This window comes from Arachis stenosperma, chromosome 10 (genome assembly GCF_014773155.1).
Source record: "Arachis stenosperma cultivar V10309 chromosome 10, arast.V10309.gnm1.PFL2, whole genome shotgun sequence".
Lineage (NCBI taxonomy): Eukaryota > Viridiplantae > Streptophyta > Magnoliopsida > Fabales > Fabaceae > Arachis > Arachis stenosperma.
Genome location: NC_080386.1, coordinates 78,845,794 through 78,864,465, shown reverse-complemented (window position 1 = coordinate 78,864,465; position 18,672 = coordinate 78,845,794). Strand labels below are relative to the sequence as shown.

Sequence of the window (18,672 nt, the reverse complement as noted above, 5' to 3'; positions counted from 1 at the left end):
AATAACATGGTTTTATGAATTTCTCTTAATTGTGCTTAATGGTTAAAAACATGCTTTTTAGACGTTTAATTTGATAAAGTTAATTCACTTTGATTCCACTCGATGCCTTAATATGTTTGTTGAGTGATTTATGTTTATAAGGCAAGGATTGGATGGAAGAAGTGAAGAGAAAAGCATGCAAAGTGGAGAATTCATGAAGAAATGAGCATTTGGAGGATTCAAGGCCACGCGCACGCGTCACCCACGCGGGCGCGTGAGGAGGGAATTTGTCAGGCGAGGCGCGTGCGTCAGCCACGCGCACGCATGACGTTGGTCACGTGACCTCATTAAAGTGAATACGCTGGGGCGATTTCTGAGCCATCCAAGCCCAAATCCAACTAATTTCTGAAGCTATTAGAGGCTAAATTCAAGATGGAGAAAGGGGGGAGCAATTAGATTAGCTTAGGAATCATGCTTTAGGCTAGTTCTAGAGAGAGAAGCTCCTTCTTCTCTCTAAAAATTAGGATTCTTAGTTTAATTTCATCTTAGATTTAGGTTTAATTACTTGTTTTGATTTAGTTTCCTTTACTTTTCCTTGTTGATTTGCCTCAATCTTCTTAGTTCTTCTTGTTAATTTCTCTTTTTATGTCACTTTTATGTTTATGAACTCTTGCTGGATTTGGATTTTCTTTAATGCAATTTGATGTTTCTTTGTTTATTGTTGCTTGATTGAGTTGTTATTGTTATTTTCTTACGTTGAGTAATTGTAGAATTTACTATTTCTTGTAATTTACCATACTTTTCTTTTATGTCTTCTAAGTGTTTGACAAAATGCTTGGTTTAGGTTTAGAGTAGATTTTGTGCATTCCTGGCTTGGAAATAGAAATTAGACAATCTTGAGTTATTAATACCCAATTTAGATTGGTGATTTAGAGTGATTAGCTAATCTTGTTTCCATTAACATTACTTAAGGATTGGGATTAACTAGTCCTATTTGTCTTTCTCTCAATATGAAGCTAAGATTATACATTCTTCCGATGTTGGAGATGACAAAATAGGATTAGCTCTTGACAACTATTGTATGATAATTAATTACTAGGATAGAAAGTCTTGATTTTCAATCCTTACCATGAATGCCTCTTTTTAGTATTTGTTATCTTTAATTGCTTGATTTATTTTTATTGTCATTTGAATTTCTTGTCATTTAGATTGTAGTCTTCTTAATTGCAAACCATCCCTTAGAACCTCATAACCAATAACATGCATACCTGATGAGCGGATAATTTGTACGCTTTTTGGCATTATTTTTAGTATATTTTTGGTAGTTTGAGTTGAGTTTTTAGTATATTTTTATTAGTTTTTAGTTAAAATTTACTTTTCTGGACTTTACTATGAGTTTGTGTGTTTTTCTGTGATTTCAGGTATTTTCTGGCTGAAATTGAGGGATTTGAGCAAAAATCTGATCCAGAGACTCAAAAGGACTGCAGATGCTGTTGGATTCTGACCTCCCTGCACTCGAAGTGGATTTTCTGGAGCTACAGAAGCCCAATTGGCGCGCTCTCAACGGCGTTGGAAAGTAGACATCCTGGGCTTTCCAGCAATATATGATAGTCCATACTTTGCCCAAGATTTGATGGCCCAAACCGGCGTTCAAAGTCACCCTCAGGAATTCCAGCGTTAAACGCCGGAACTGGCACCTAAATGGGAGTTAAACGCCCAAACTGGCATAAAAGCTGGCGTTTAACTCCAAGAAGAGTCTCTACACGAAAATGCTTCATTGCTCAGCCCAAGCACACACCAAGTGGGCCCGGAAGTGGATTTTTATGTCATTTACTCATCTCTGTACACCCTAGGCTACTAGTTTTCTATAAGTAGGACCTTTTACTATTGTATTTTTCATCTTGGTAGCTATCTTCGGACATCTAGTTCTTAGATCATTGGGAGGCTGGCCTCACGGCCATGCCTAGACCTTGTTCTTATGTATTTTCAACGGTGGAGTTTCTACACACCATAGATTAAGGTGTGGAGCTCTGCTGTACCTCGAGTATTAATGCAATTACTATTGTTCTTCTATTCAATTCCGCTTGTTCTTTGTCCAAGATATCACTTGTTCTTCAACTTGATGAATGTGATGATCCGTGACACTCATCATCATTCTCACTCATGAACAAGGTGACTGACAACCATTCTTGTTCTACAAGCATACGAGGCTTAGTGAATATCTCTTGGATTCTTTAACCGGAATCTTCGTGGTATAGGCGAGAACTGATGGCGGCATTCAAGAGAATCCGGAAGGTCTAAACCTTGTCTGTGGTATTCTGAGTAGGATTCAATGATTGAATGACTGTGACGTGCTTCAAACTCCTGAGGGCGGGGCGTTAGTGACAGACGCAAAAGAATCACTGGATTCTATTCCGGCCTGATTGAGAACCGACAGATGGATAGCCGATGCTGTGACAGAGCATCAGGGACGTATTTCCAATGAGAGGATGGGAGGTAGCCATTGACAACGGTGAAACCCTTGCATAAGCTTGCCATGGAAAGGAGTAAGAAGGATTGGATGAAGACAGTAAGAAAGCAGAGAGACGGAAGGGAAGGCATCTTCATTCGCTTATCTGAAGCTCTCACCAATGATATACATAAGTATCTCTATCTTTATCTTTATGCTTTATTCGTTTATCACTATACCCATTTGAGTCTGCCTGACTGAGATTTACAAGGTGACCATAGCTTGCTTCATACCAACAATCTCCGTGGGATCGACCCTTACTTGCGTAAGGTATTACTTGGACGACCCAGTGCACTTGCTGGTTAGTTGTGCGAAGTTGTAGTGATCACAATTTCGTGCACCAAGTTTTTGGCGCCGTTGCCGGGGATTGTTTGTGTATGAACAACTGACGGTTCATCTTGTTGCTTAGATTAGGTATTATTTTTCTTCAGAGTTCTTAAGAATGAATTCTAGTGTTTCAAGGTGATGTTCTTATCATCACCAAAGCTGATTGATCATCATCAATTTAGCTCTTGAATGCAATGTCCTGCTGAAGCTTGGCTAGCTATGTCTAATTCCTTTAGACTAAAGCTTTAGACTAACATTGCATGATTCCTGGAATTCTCATTAAGAATTTTGATACCTTTATTTTCCTTTTCACTTAATTTTCGAAAAATCCAAAAAAATTACAAAATCATAAAAACCAAAAATATTTCTTGTTTAAGTCTAGTGTCTCATTTTAAGTTTGGTGTCAATTGCATGTTTCTGTTCTTCTTGCATTTTTCGAATTCATGCATGTATCTTCATTGATCTTCAAGTTGTTCTTGATGATTTCATTGCTCTGATCTTTGAATTCTATTGACTTGAGTGTTTTTGTGTGTCTCATATGCATTCTCATTTTGTTAGTGTCAAACTGCTAAGTTTGGTGTCTTGCATGCATTGTTAGTTGATTTTAGTTGCATTCTTGATTATTCCTTATTATTAAAAATCCAAAAATATTTTTAATTTGTGTCTTTTCAAGTCAATAATACAGAGAATTGAAGACTCAGAACATACTGCAGAGGAATTATACAGAAAAAGCTGGGCATTCAAAAATGCCCAGTGAAGAAGACAGACTGGCGTTTAAACGCCAGCCAGGGTACCTGGTTGGGCGTTTAACGCCCAAAAGGGTAGAGTTTTGGGCGTTAAACGCCAGAATGTGCACCATTCTGGGCGTTTAACGCCAGGATGGCACAAGGGGGAAGATTTTGTTTTTCAAATCAATTTTTTTTTTCAAGTTTTCAAAGTTTTTCAAAATCAAATCTTTTTCAAATCATATCTTTTCAATCAAATGTTTTCAAAATCAATTTCTTTCCTTTTTCAAAGATACTTACTAACAATTAATGATTTGATTGAACATCTCAAGTTAGTTGCCTTTTCTGTTGAGAAAGGTTTAATGTTTGAATCATATCTTTTCTTGTTAGGCAAGTCATTAATTTTTAAAATCAAATCTTTTTAAATTGTTTTTCAAATCATATCTTTTTAAAATTGTTTTCAAATCATATCTTCTTAAACCACATCTTTTTCAAAATAAGTTTTCAATCAAATCTTTTTTATTTCTAATTTCAAAATCTTTTTCAAAAAAATCACTTGATTTCTTCCCCACTCTTATTTTCGAAAATCAATTAGTGTTTTTCAAAATGTTTTTAATCTTTTACTTAATTTTCGAAAATTACTTCCCTTTTTCTCACATCCTTCTATTTTTGGACTAACACTATCCCTTAATGTAAAATTCGAACTCCATCTTCTTTGATAAGTTCGAATTTTCTACTTCTGCCTTCTAATTTTCTTTTCCTCTGACACCTCAAGGAATCTCTATACTGTGACATAGAGGATTCCATATTTTCTTGTTTTCTTCTCTTTCATATGAGCAGGAACAAAGACAAAGGCATTCTTGTTGAAGCTGACCCTGAACCTGAAAGGACCTTGAAGCGACAGCTAAGAGAAGCTAAGGCACAACTCTCTGTAGAGGACCTAACAGAAATCTTCAAAGAAGAAGAACCCATGGCAGCCGAAAATAACAACAATGCCAACAATGCAAGGAAGGTGCTTGGTAACTTTACTGCACCTACTCCCGACTTCTATGGGAGAAGCATCTCTATCCCTGCCATTGGAGCAAACAACTTTGAGCTTAAGCCTCAATTAGTTTCTCTAATGCAACAGAATTGCAAGTTCCATGGACTTCCAATGGAAGATCCTCATCAGTTTTTAGCTGAGTTCTTGCAAATCTGTGACACAGTCAAGACTAATGGGGTTGACCCTGAGGTCTACAGACTGATGCTATTCCCTTTTGCTGTAAGAGACAGAGCTAGGACTTGGTTGGACTCACAACCTAAAGAAAGTCTGGACTCATGGGAAAAGCTAGTCAATGCCTTCTTGGCAAAGTTCTTTCCACCTCAAAAATTGAGTAAGCTTAGAGTGGAAGTCCAAACCTTCAGACAGAAGGAAGGAGAATCCCTCTATGAAGCTTGGGAAAGATACAAACAATTAATAAGAAAATGTCCTTCAGACATGCTTTCTGAATGGAGCATCATAGGTATTTTCTATGATGGTCTCTCTGAACTATCCAAGATGTCTTTGGATAGCTCTGCTGGAGGATCTCTTCATCTGAAGAAGACGCCTACAGAGGCTCAGGAACTCATTGAAATGGTTGCAAATAATCAATTCATGTACACTTCTGAAAGGAATCCTGTGAACAATGGGACAAGTCAGAAGAAAGGAGTTCTTGAGATTGATGCTCTGAATGCCATACTGGCTCAGAACAAGATATTGACTCAACAAGTCAATTTGATTTCTCAAAGTCTGTCTGGAATGCAAAATACACCAGTCAGTACTAAGGATGCTTCATCTGAAGAAGAAGCTTATGATCCTGAGAACCCTTCAATGGAAGAGGTGAATTACCTAGGAGAACCCTATGGAAACACCTATAATTCTTCATGGAGAAATCACCCAAATTTCTCATGGAAGAATCAAGAGAGACCTCAACAAGGTTTCAACAACAATAATGGTGGAAGAAACAGGTTTAGCAATGGCAAGCCTTTTCCATCATCTTCTCAGCAACAGACAGAGAACTCTAAGCAGAACCCCTCTGACTTAGCAACCATGGTCTCTGATCTAATTAAGACCACTCAAAGTTTCATGACTGAAACAAGGTCCTCCATCAGAAATTTGGAGGCACAAGTGGGACAGCTGAGCAAGAAAATTACTGAACTCCCTCCTAGTACTCTCCCAAACAATACAGAAGAAAATCTAAAAGGAGAGTGCAAAGCCATAACCATGGCCGAATCTAGAGAGGGAAGAGAGGAAGTGAACGCCACTGAGGAAGACCTCAATGGGCGTGCACTGACCTCCAATGAGTTCCCCAATGAGGAACAATGGGAATCTGAGGCTCAAAATGAGACCATAGAGATTCCATTGGACTTACTTCTGCCTTTCATGAGCTCTGATGAGTATTCTTCCTCTGAAGAGGAGGAGTATGTCACTGAAGAGCAAGTTGCTAAATACCTTGGAGCAATCATGAAGCTAAATGACAAGTTATTTGGAAATGAGACTTGGGAGAAAGAACCCCCTTTGCTCACCAAAGAACTGGATGACTTGTCTAGGCAGAAATTACCTCCAAAGAGACAAGATCCTGGGAAATTTTCCATACCTTGTACCATAGGCACCATGACCTTCAAGAAGGCTCTGTGTGACCTAGGGTCAAGTGTAAACCTCATGCCTCTCTCTGTAATGGAGAAGCTAAGGATCTTTGAGGTACAAGCTGCAAGAATCTCACTAGAGATGGCAGACAACTCAAGAAAACAAGCTCATGGACTTATAGAGGATGTTCTGGTGAAGATTGAAGACCATTACATTCCTACTAATTTCGTAGTCCTAGAGACTGGGAAGTGCATGGATGAATCTATCATCCTTGGCAGACCCTTCCTAGCCACAGCAAAGGCTGTGATTGATGTTGATGGAGGTGAACTGATCATTCAAGTGAATGAAGAATCCTTTGTGTTTAAGGCTCAAGGATACCCCTCTGTCACCATGGAGAAGAAGCATGAAGAGCTTCTCTCAAATCAGAGACAAACAGAGCCCCCACAGTCAAACTCTAAGTTTGGTGTTGGGAGGCCACAACCAAACTCTAAGTTTGGTGTTGAACCCCCACATTCAAACTCTAAGTTTGGTGTTGGGAGGTCCCAACATTGCTCTGAGTATCTGTGAGGCTCCATGAGAGTCCTCTGTCAAGCTACTGACATTAAAGAAGCGCTTGTTGGGAGGCAACCCAATGATTATATTTTATCTATTTTCCTTTGTTATTTTATGTTTTTTGTAGGTTGATGATCATAAGAAGTCACAAAATCAATTGAAAAAGCAAAAACAGAATGAAAAACAGGAAGAAAAATAGCACACCCTGGAGGAAGATCTCACTGGCGTTTAAACGCCAGTGAGGCTAGCAATTGGGCGTTTAACGCCCAGTCTGGCACAATTCTGGGCGTTTAACGCCAGAAAGGGGCACCAGACTGGCGTTAAACGCCAGGAAAGGGCAAGAACCTGGCGTTAAACGCCAGAAAGGGGCACCAGCCCGGCGTTTAACGCCAGATTTGGCACAAAACGTGATTTTGATTGCCATTTGGTGCAGGGATGACTTTTCTTTGACACCTCAGGATCTGTGGACCCCGCAGGATCCCCACCAACCCACCACACTCTCTCTTCTTCTTCACCCATTCACCAATCACCTCAATACCTCTTCCCCATAAACCCTTCTTCACTCCTTCATTTTCACACCACCTAAACACCACTTCTCCCCCTCTATGGCCGAAACACAAAGCCACTCCCTTCTTCTTCTACTCTCTTCTTTCTTCTTTTGCTCGAGGACGAGCAAACCTTTTAAGTTTGGTGTGGTAAAAGCATTGCTTTTTGTTTTTCCATAACCATTTATGGCATCCAAAGCCGGTTCAACTGAGAAGGCATGACCTCAAGCCCATCACTAAGAGAATGATGGAGCAAACAAGAGACCCCTCTCATCAAGAGATCCCTGAGATACCTCAAGGGATGCACTTTCCTCCACAAGACTATTGGGAGCAAATCAACACCTCCCTAGGAGAATTGAGTTCCAACATGGGACAACTAAGGGTGGAGCACCAAGAACACTCCATTTTCCTCCATGAAATTAGAGAAGATCAAAGAATCATGAGAGAGGAGCAATAAAGACAAGGAAGAGACATTGAGGAGCTCAAGCACTCCATAGGATCTTCAAGAGGAAGAACAAGCCGCCATCACTAAGGTGGACCCGTTTTTTAATTTCTTTGTTCTTTGTTTTTCTGTTTTTCGAAATTTTCATGCTTATGTTTGTCTATGTTTGTGTCTTATGATCATTAGTGTCTTAGTGTCTATGCCTTAAAGCTATGAATATGAATCCATCACCTTTCTTAAATGAAAACTGTTTTTATTACAAAAGAACAAGAAGTACAGAATTTCAAATTCATCTTTAAAACTAGCTTAATTAGTTTGATGTGGTGACAATACTTTTTGTTTTCTGAATGTATGCTTGAACAGTGCATATGTCTTTTGAATTTGTTGTTCATGAATGTTAAAATTGTTGGCTCTTGAAAGAATGATGAAAAAGGAGACATGTTACTGAGGATCTGAAAAAATCATAAAAATGATTCTTGAAGCAAGAAAAAGCAGTGAATACAAAAAAAAAACGAAAAAAAAGGGAGAAAAAGAAAAAGAAAGAAAAAGAAAGAAAAAGAAAGAAATAAAGTTGTGATCCAAGGCAATAAGAGTGTGCTTAAGAACCCTGGACACCTCTCATTGGGGACTCTAGCAAAGCTGAGTCACAATCTGAAAAGGTTCACCCAATTATGTGTCTGTGGCATGTATGTATCCGGTGGTAATACTGGAAGACAGAGTGCTTTGGGCCACAGCCAAGACTCAAAAAGTAGCTGTGTTCAAGAATCATCATACTTAACTAGGAGAATCAATAACACTATCTGGATTCTGAGTTCCTAAAGAAGCCAATCATTCTGAACCTCAGAGGATAAAGTGAGATGCCAAAGCTGTTCGGAGGCAAAAAGCTACTAGTCCCGCTCATCTAATTTGGAGCTAAGTTTCATTGATAGTTTGGAGTCTATAGTATATTCTCTTCTTTTTATCTTATTTGATTTTCATTTGCTTGGGGACAAGCAACAATTTAAGTTTGGTGTTGTGATGAGCGGATAATTTGTACGCTTTTTGGCATTGTTTTTAGTATGTTTTTGGTAGTTTGAGTTGAGTTTTTAGTATATTTTTATTAGTTTTTAGTTAAAATTCACTTTTCTGGACTTTACTATGATTTTGTGTGTTTTTCTGTGATTTCAGGTATTTTCTGGCTGAAATTGAGGGATCTGAGCAAAAATCTGATCCAGAGACTCAAAAGGACTGCAGATGCTGTTGGATTCTGACCTCCCTGCACTCGAAGTGGATTTTCTGGAGCTACAGAAGCCCAATTGGCGCGCTCTCAACGGCGTTGGAAAGTAGACATCCTGGGCTTTCCAGCAATATATGATAGTCCATACTTTGCCCAAGATTTGATGGCCCAAACCGGCGTTCAAAGTCACCCTCAGGAATTCCAGCGTTAAACGCCGGAACTGGCACCTAAATGGGAGTTAAACGCCCAAACTGGCATAAAAGCTGGCGTTTAACTCCAAGAAGAGTCTCTACACGAAAATGCTTCATTGCTCAGCCCAAGCACACACCAAGTGGGCCCGGAAGTGGATTTTTATGTCATTTACTCATCTCTGTACACCCTAGGCTACTAGTTTTCTATAAGTAGGACCTTTTACTATTGTATTTTTCATCTTGGTAGCTATCTTCGGACATCTAGTTCTTAGATCATTGGGAGGCTGGCCTCACGGCCATGCCTAGACCTTGTTCTTATGTATTTTCAACGGTGGAGTTTCTACACACCATAGATTAAGGTGTGGAGCTCTGCTGTACCTCGAGTATTAATGCAATTACTATTGTTCTTCTATTCAATTCCGCTTGTTCTTTGTCCAAGATATCACTTGTTCTTCAACTTGATGAATGTGATGATCCGTGACACTCATCATCATTCTCACTCATGAACAAGGTGACTGACAACCATTCTTGTTCTACAAGCATACGAGGCTTAGTGAATATCTCTTGGATTCTTTAACCGGAATCTTCGTGGTATAGGCGAGAACTGATGGCGGCATTCAAGAGAATCCGGAAGGTCTAAACCTTGTCTGTGGTATTCTGAGTAGGATTCAATGATTGAATGACTGTGACGTGCTTCAAACTCCTGAGGGCGGGGCGTTAGTGACAGACGCAAAAGAATCACTGGATTCTATTCCGGCCTGATTGAGAACCGACAGATGGATAGCCGATGCTGTGACAGAGCATCAGGGACGTATTTCCAATGAGAGGATGGGAGGTAGCCATTGACAACGGCGAAACCCTTGCATAAGCTTGCCATGGAAAGGAGTAAGAAGGATTGGATGAAGACAGTAAGAAAGCAGAGAGACGGAAGGGAAGGCATCTTCATTCGCTTATCTGAAGCTCTCACCAATGATATACATAAGTATCTCTATCTTTATCTTTATGTTTTATTCGTTTATCACTATACCCATTTGAGTCTGCCTGACTGAGATTTACAAGGTGACCATAGCTTGCTTCATACCAACAATCTCTGTGGGATCGACCCTTACTTGCGTAAGGTATTACTTGGACGACCCAGTGCACTTGCTGGTTAGTTGTGCGAAGTTGTAGTGATCACAATTTCGTGCACCAATACCTAATCGCAATTCCTTTAAGAGACGATCCGAGATCTAATACTCTCGATATTTTTATTGGTTTGCACTTGTGATAAACAAAATTAAACTTTAATTGAAGGTTATTGGTCGGTTTGGAACTATACTTGCAACGAAACAATTTCTTTTACCGAAAAGAAATTCTAAACCGACAATTTCCTTCACATCAATACCTTTTGGGCAAAGTTGGACCTTCCTTGAATCGTATTTGTATTTTCTTGTTAAAAAATACTTTAAGTTTTGGTTATTTTAAGATAAAAACTCTTAGAAACACACAAAAATACTAACACAATTTCAAATACTTGATTAGTTATAAAATTTTCATAAAAAATATAAAAAAAATTAATTAAAATCTAATAAAACAAATAAAAAAATCTTAATAACTATATACAACAACAATTCTATTCTTATTATATACTCCATATACTAATACAAATAAAAGGCTTACTTGCCATATTTTTGTGCACAATGCATGTATATAACTTTGATCCTTTAATTATTTCACAACTAGAAAATGGATTAATACAGACAGATTTACAGACGGATTTAGTCTTTATTACAGACGGATTTTTGGTTACCAACAAAATTACCGACGGATTTTGTCCCTCTGTAAAAGCCCCGTCAGAAATTATTTACCGACGGATTTTTTTTCCGTCGAAAAATTACAGACGGATTTTTAACAGTTACCGACGGATTTTCCCTCTGTAAATTTTGTATCCATTTCCCAAAGGCGACGGACTTTCCGACAGATTTTCCGTCTGTAATTACAGACGGATTTTCAGACGGATTTTCCGTCTGTAATTACAGACAGATTTTTCGACGGATTTTTCGTCTGTAATTACAGACGAATTTTCCGACAAATTTTTCGTCTGTAATTTGAACCTTGGAAAATCACCTCACATTAGGATTACAGACAGAAAATCCGTCTGTAATTTCATCGGTAAAGTAAAATAGAAATTTTTTTAAATTTTTCCATTGCAAAATGAATACTTTAGGTTTATTTTTTAAATTTCCTCCATCAAACACACTGTAAATTGAAAAAAAAAAAGAGACCAAAAATTATACAGATAAACATAATATTCATTACATGATACCTATAAAATTGGATGTTATTTTTCAACATCATTGGCCAATATCTGACTATCATAAAAAGGTACCCAAAAAAATAAACTATTGATAGAACTATAACTATTTACATTACTCATTGACACTACTAGTTCCTTCATTTTCAACAATTTAAACAAACAAGATTTTATATTGATCCTATTCCTTTTAGATTGCATGATGGTGACTTGCTCAGAGCCATTGACAAATACATCTCCTCGACAAATAAACCATTAGACAAAAACGCTACTTTCGATCAGTCAGCAGGAGTATACCCATAGAGGCTGGACCAACTTGACCTGGAGCGTAATAATGCCGACGAAAGAGCTCAACATCTCTTCCTAAAGGATCGTTTTTGTGGACTACCTGAAAGCGTTTTGGGATACACAATTTAGCTAGTATATATTGAATCATTTTGGTGCATCTGTCAAGTAAGGCAAGACAAGTCCAAAAGAGCAATCAAAAGCTCAATAAAGCAGCAAGGCAAATCTAAAAGAGCAAAAAGTTGTGGTGGCTAATACTTATCTATGAACTTAAAATATTATTTTCAGGAATTACTACCAAATTCCACTTGCAAAGGGAAGGCACCTAAATGGAAAAGCTGCTCCAAAAAACCAAACAACTTACGCTCTCATTTTAGCAGGACTTGTCCCATCAACTCTGCCTACTATGGATATGTTTTTAATTTTGACATCTGAAGTAAATCTATTTCACAAAGAATCCAAAAAGAAAAGGTTACATAAGAACTGATAGGATAAAAAAGAAAAAGTAAGTACCATTAATGCTTTTAGCAGAAAGTTGAACACGGAAACATGTAGAATTTCATGGCTGGAATGCAATGGAAAACCACTAGGATGAAAGGAAGTCTCTCCCCAAAAAATTAAATAAATAATCTTGGCCTTTGGCCTTCTAGCAGTCATAAACTGTCGAACAGTATATTTATCAAAATAATACAATAAAAATAAAAATCTATATGCAATAAACTTCATGAATATGCAGTATATATATAATAACAGTAAAATAAAAAATATAGTCAATATAGCATATTAAAACATGAGAACTGCCAGTTCAGCATTCACAAAACACAAAAGGCTTCACTGTTTAGACAATAGAAACTTACGGAATGAAAACAAGTAACTCAGGATCACCCTCGTTGCTTTCCAAAAATTTTAACATAAGGAAATCTTTGTTCGCGTGGCAACTCCAAAAAGAGAAGCTCATCAATTACTCCACTACCAAATTTGATGTCATTAGGGAGCACTTCAAAAGTTGCCTCTGTTACACAGATCCAGAATGTAAATATTATTACATCAATAAGATTAAAGAATTCAAAGAAACATGCTCATAATATCACATACAAGTACATTCTGAGTTCAGATAATCTAACCACTCACTGATTATTATATTTGCTTATCACTGTTTGCATTCAATGCGGTCAGTTCTAGTTCTTTAATTTTTCAAGTTTAGACTGAAGATTATTATTTACTACAATATTCATAATCCAATTACTGGTTAGTAGTGATTGCACTGGAGTAATACTTTTCAGCCAAAAAGTCAAACTTACAGACTAGACAATAAACAGAATTATCAGATAAATTTCTACAATCACAATATCACGTATGTTCTCACTTGCAGCATTGCAAAATAACAAAATAACGTTCTCGGTTCCTTACCAAATCCCCTTCTAGATTTAGAACCACATATGTCGCACTGCCATGCATCCTTTTGGGGGAAATTAAAAAATTCATGTCAGATTATCTATATGTCAAAAGTAAAAATAAATTAAAAGGGCAGAGCATGGTGCAGACAAAAAATAGTAATCCAAGTAAATTCAATTTTCAGACATTGAAATAATTAATAGAAAATTTAAATAACAAGCGGAGTGACTTGCCATAGATGCCTAAGGGAAAACACCAAGTGCATGATGCCTAACATTATTATACAAAGACAAGCACCACCGTTCCTTTGCTCGAGGAGAGTAATACTCGGCCACATACCGAACCATTGTAGCAGAATTGGAGCGATCCAGTAACATATCCGCCAATAACTGATATCATGTAAAGTTTTAACTATGATCAAGATTAAGAAGATGGCATTCCAAACATTATATACATGATTTAATGAATCAATAAAGGTACATTATATTCATTCTAGGCAGAAATTTCAGTGTGTACCTTAATGGCAAGTCGTCTAGTGAAATAACTGTTAGATTCTAGCAATCGAGTATTGTACTCTTCAAAAAACTGAAATGAGATAGATAGTAGCATATTTTAGCTAATGATATGTTAATACTTAATACATTGATTGAAAAGATAATTTTGCTTTCATATTCATTGATTCACTTACCCAATCATAATTCTTGGAAAGAAATTCAGAGACGGTGGATTTGTGCCTTGTTAATAGCTCCTGTAATAGATAACAAAACTTCAAGATCTTGGATTCATTGTCAATAATGGATGAATAAAAGATGCAGAGCACTTGAAAACAGATAACTGTTGTCCAACACACATGACATATTTGTATCCTTTGTTATAATACCATTTCTCTTTACTATAACCAATTTTCTTTACATCATATTTATTAAAAATATTAATATAAAAAAAAAACTAAATAAACAATAGATAGATATATAATCACAAATTTAAGCAAATCAAGAGGCACATAGGTCACTAAACTGTAGAGCCAGATTACACCAGTCTAATCCCATCCCATTTCCTTAATTCTTGCAAAGCTCCAGTTAGTATATACTGTCACAATTTCCACTAGTAGGTGATAACATGTAAACTTTTCATAGATGTATCTAATGTATAAATTTATAATAGAGCTCATCCCTACTGGTTTCTACATACAATCAAATATACTGAAATAAATGTGAAATTAAATTGATTACCGAGAAGAAGTCAGTGTCTTTCATAAGCCAGAAAAATCACACAACAATCCAATACCAGTAGCAAATATCGCTTCAATTTCCAGCTATCAGGTTGTGGGAATGGTTTCACTCTATCCTTAGATATTGTCATAATGGTACCTAAAGGGATAATGGTGAAGGAAAATATCATTAGAAAATCACACAACAGTCCAAGCAAACTATATGAAGGTCATTCAGCACAATATTATCTTACCATCATTTAGTATGGCAATGATCAACACCATAAAGGGTGCAAAATCAAACTTCCAAATCAATGCAATAAACATGAAATCAAACTACAAAATAAAAAAGTAGATCAAATAAAATTATATGAACTATTTAATTAGGTATGTTAATTCTTGGTTGTTCACCTATTTTCTACAAAATAAAAAGTAGATTATTAATGTTCTTATTAGTATGAGTAGCAGTGATAATATATATAGATACATCACAGACTTATCTTACAAAAAACAAGATAAAAAACAGTAACTATTTAACTAACTAATATAAAACTGTGATTACTCATAATGACAATGCTGCACAACACATGAAAATAAATTAAAAAACAAGAAGCTAAACGATGAAACACGTTCACTTCATACAATATCTTTTCTTTTCTTTTCTCTTTACTGGGAGTCAGCCATGCAATATTTGCCTTATATATAGTTAAGTATATAATGCCAATTTGAACCTCAATGCAGAAGCTATTTTTAATGCAGCCCTTGAATTTTAATATATAATAAAAACTGAAAAGGGGAGCAACATTTCTAACAACGAGAGAAGGGGATACAAGAAATATAATATGATACCTTTCATAGGGGAACAGAAAATTTAGTCTCCACGAATGGGTAATTTCTTGGGGGTTGTCAATCTTCAAACAAAAATCCAACAAGAGATACAAGATCAAAAGAATGAGTACAAATAACAGGACTAAATCAAATATTAGACCAAGTGCTACAACTGCAGATTCAAGTATTATGTAACAAAAAGGCCAAAACCAAAGTGGAAAAGTGACTTCAGATGCACATTCTGTCATGCAGGCAACATAACAAAAACCCCAGAATTCAGAATCTATGATTTTAAATCAGAACTATGAAACAGCAAACACTCTCAACAGCTCTTGACATGGATCAGAGCTGAACGAAGAAGGGAAAGAAATTCCAGAAATTATACATTAACAAAGAAAGAAAAAATAAATTGATAAACCCGCACAAGACTGGTCCACAAAAATCAGATGAAGCACTCATCAAGTCTTCAGTTTCCCAGGTAGAAAATCAAATAAGACCTTCAACATCTTTCGATCTTAGACCAAGATTCATCCAGAAAAGTGCCATTTTTAGCTCCAATAAAGGTTTAAAACAATAAACCAAAACTTGAAATTTACAAAAAGAAGAAAAATTGACAAGAAATGTAAACCTTACCGTCAAAGCAAAACCAAGAACAAATACATGGATGTGACCTCAAATCAATCTCAGCTCCCAAGCAAAACGACAGTTAATACTCATGGCTGAAAGATTAACAAGCATGAAATTCAATAAGAGAACTTCTTTTGGTAAACATATGGTAACAGAGAATAGAATCACTAACTTATAAATTGTTCTGATTTCAATTACCCAACTTTTTCGTTTCTTATAAAATAAAACTTATCTTGAAACCTCAAATGACTAAGTTATCAAGTAAAAAACAAAATAAAATAATCTTAAAAAATTTATTTTTATAAAAAAGATTAAATAAAATGAAAAAATATTAAAATATTCTCAATTTTAACATGTTAGATCATTTCTATTAACATAACACAGTAAAATTCAGATAGTAACTTAGACCCAAAAATATCATTAAAGGCAATCAAGAAATTTTCATATTATCAATTATGGAGAAGCATAGTCCATAGCGCAACAATTAATTATTACTTCAAACTTAGCACATAATATATAAATAAGATAAGAAGAGTGGCATATATAGTTAGTGATGAGTTGAAAGAAAGAGTAGCAAGAACAAGAACCTTCATAGGAACAATTTTGAGCATCTTTTCAAGGATCCTAAGCCATGTTGGGTCATCATCAACAACAAGGACTCTTAGACCGGCTGAAAAAGTATCACGTCTTGGTGAAGAGAAGCAACCATTACTTAATTACAATAATTAATTAATTAACTTTGCTTACTCTATACATTTTACCTGTTGGGGTGCACCTTCTTCTAACAATTTCAAATTGCATTTCTCTTCTTCTAAGCTCTCTCACTTTCTAACCCACTCTTCAAAGTCAGGTAAACAGGGGAACAAAGGTTTCAGATAAATTTATTTACTTCTATTTAACATTCTTTTGAGGTCTTCTCTTAACCCAATTAAACATGAGGCATAATCTCAATCAAAATTAATCAAATATATAGAGAAAATCTGAATCAAAATCCTTAACTCTAAACAACTACAATTTAACTGAATTAATCAAATATATAGATAAAATCTGAATGAAAATAACCTGAAAGCATAACGTATTGTAGATCTCAATATCTCAATATCTCAACTATTGCAGATCTCAATATCTCAATATCTCAATATATTTGTAGAAACTTATCAGTAATTTTAAGTTAATTAAGAACAGATCTCGATATCTCAACAAATTAAAAAATGAATGAAGTTAATTCGTATTATTTTTATTTTTCTGTGAAATTAGCAGCAGCAACAGGGAAGGGACAGGGCTAGGGCTAGGGATAATGAAATCAGAATAGAATCACAATGGAAGGGGTTAGGGATATGGACGAGAAGGAGGCGGAGGCCTACCTGAACTAACGGCGACGAAAAGAGATGATGACAAACCTCCGGCGAGGAGAGAAGAAGCAGTGACGAGAGCGGCGCGGAAGGAGCTCGTAAGACAAGAGCACGGCGGAGAGAGGTCGTACGACGATGGCAACGAAGGGAGCAAACGCGATGAGGGCGACGGAGGGAGCTCGTGCGATGCGAGCCGCGGCGGCGGTGACAGCGGAGGACGTGACATCTTCAACGGAGAGAGAAGGCAGGGAGGAAGGAAAACGTGAAAAATTGAAATGAACCTGGGAGTTAGAAGACTACAGCGTTCAAAAACTAGGTCTGAATGGCGAGTGAATGGAGTTAATCTTCAATATTTCTGATGGATTTTATTTAAATTACTGACGGATTTTCCATCTGTAATAATTTAATAAAATGCACGTTTTGTCTATTTAATTACATACGGAAAATTCGTCTGTAATCATTTTACAGAAAAAAAAATTAATTTTTTCGACGGAATTATAGACGGATTTTCTTTTCCGTCTGTAATTTATGCTAATTTATTTTTTTGTTTTCCGACAAAAAAATCCCTCTGAAATTCCGTCTATATTTCAGTGGGATAAAATCCGTCGAAAATATCCGTCTGTAATAACTAATTTTCTAGTAGTGTTTCATTTAAGAATTTAATAATGTGTTGTACTAAAATATCTTGTACATCTATTATTTAAGTTAAGTATAACATTAGACTTTCAGACATCAAAATGAGATATTAAATAAACCTACAAAAATTAACAAAATGATTTTTTATGAAACAAAATCCAAATAAAAAGAGAACAGAGAAAAAGAAAAAAATTCCTCCAAAATGAAAACTCCATTTGTTATTTCTTAGCCATATAATTATGAATGAAAAAAAATAAAAAAGCAACGTTTAAGAAAACTCAGAAGGTAGAAAGAATTATATGAACAATAAATAATTAGTTAAAGTAAAAAAAACACAAAAATCTTGTACAGAAAATATCCAAAAATACAAATATATCTAAAATTAAATGAATAACATAAACACATTTAAAATTAGATATTGGCACATCTAAATTACATTAATCTAACAGATTTCAAATTAAACAGAATAATACAAAAAAAATATTAACATAGATACACCAAAAAAATAAAAAAACACTACAGGCACATCTAAAATTATGTATAGTTAAAAGGATAAAATATTTTATTAAACGAAAAAAAACAGAAAAGATAAAAGACAAAGAACTCTACTAACCTAGAGAATGTAAAAGAGATGGTGGGGAAGAGGCATGTACAAGACGCGCTTCTGGGGCAGAGGAGGTGGGAAAGAGGAAGAGCGCGCTAAAAAAATATGTTTCTAGCGTAAAGGAGGCGGCGAATATGAGAATTGCGTTGACGGACGAGGCGATGTGGAAGAGGAATGTTGTGATGTAATATGAGAATAGCATGAATAATTCCAAACCTGTTCATACTCTACTTGCTAATCATTTCAAACTGAGTTTGCAGCAATGTCCTACAACTGAAAAAGAGAAAGTAGAAATGAAGAAGATTCCATATGCATCTACAGTTGGCAGTTTGATGTATGCTATGGTTTGTA

General features: G+C 36.0%; 2 long non-coding RNA genes across 4 annotated transcripts; both read right to left on the bottom strand.

Moving 5' to 3' along the window:
- Positions 1–11,336: 11,336 nt before the first annotated feature.
- LOC130956152 (uncharacterized) lies at positions 11,337–13,130 on the bottom strand. Its single transcript, XR_009077020.1, has 4 exons — positions 13,080–13,130; positions 12,527–12,681; positions 12,034–12,111; positions 11,337–11,772 (listed from the first exon to the last, which is right to left on the bottom strand). It is a non-coding gene; the product is annotated as an uncharacterized LOC130956152 (long non-coding RNA).
- A 169-nt stretch (positions 13,131–13,299) lies between these two features.
- LOC130956150 (uncharacterized) lies at positions 13,300–17,406 on the bottom strand. 3 transcript variants are annotated; one of them, XR_009077019.1, is made up of 10 exons: positions 17,094–17,406; positions 16,491–16,567; positions 16,317–16,399; positions 15,736–15,821; positions 15,124–15,185; positions 14,529–14,610; positions 14,297–14,434; positions 13,753–13,812; positions 13,581–13,649; positions 13,300–13,453 (listed from the first exon to the last, which is right to left on the bottom strand). It is a non-coding gene; the product is annotated as an uncharacterized LOC130956150 (long non-coding RNA). The 3 variants fall into 3 exon arrangements; XR_009077017.1 differs by having other exon boundaries at positions 16,317–16,567; XR_009077018.1 differs by lacking the exon at positions 14,529–14,610 and having other exon boundaries at positions 16,317–16,567.
- Between the last annotated feature and the right edge of the window lie 1,266 nt (positions 17,407–18,672).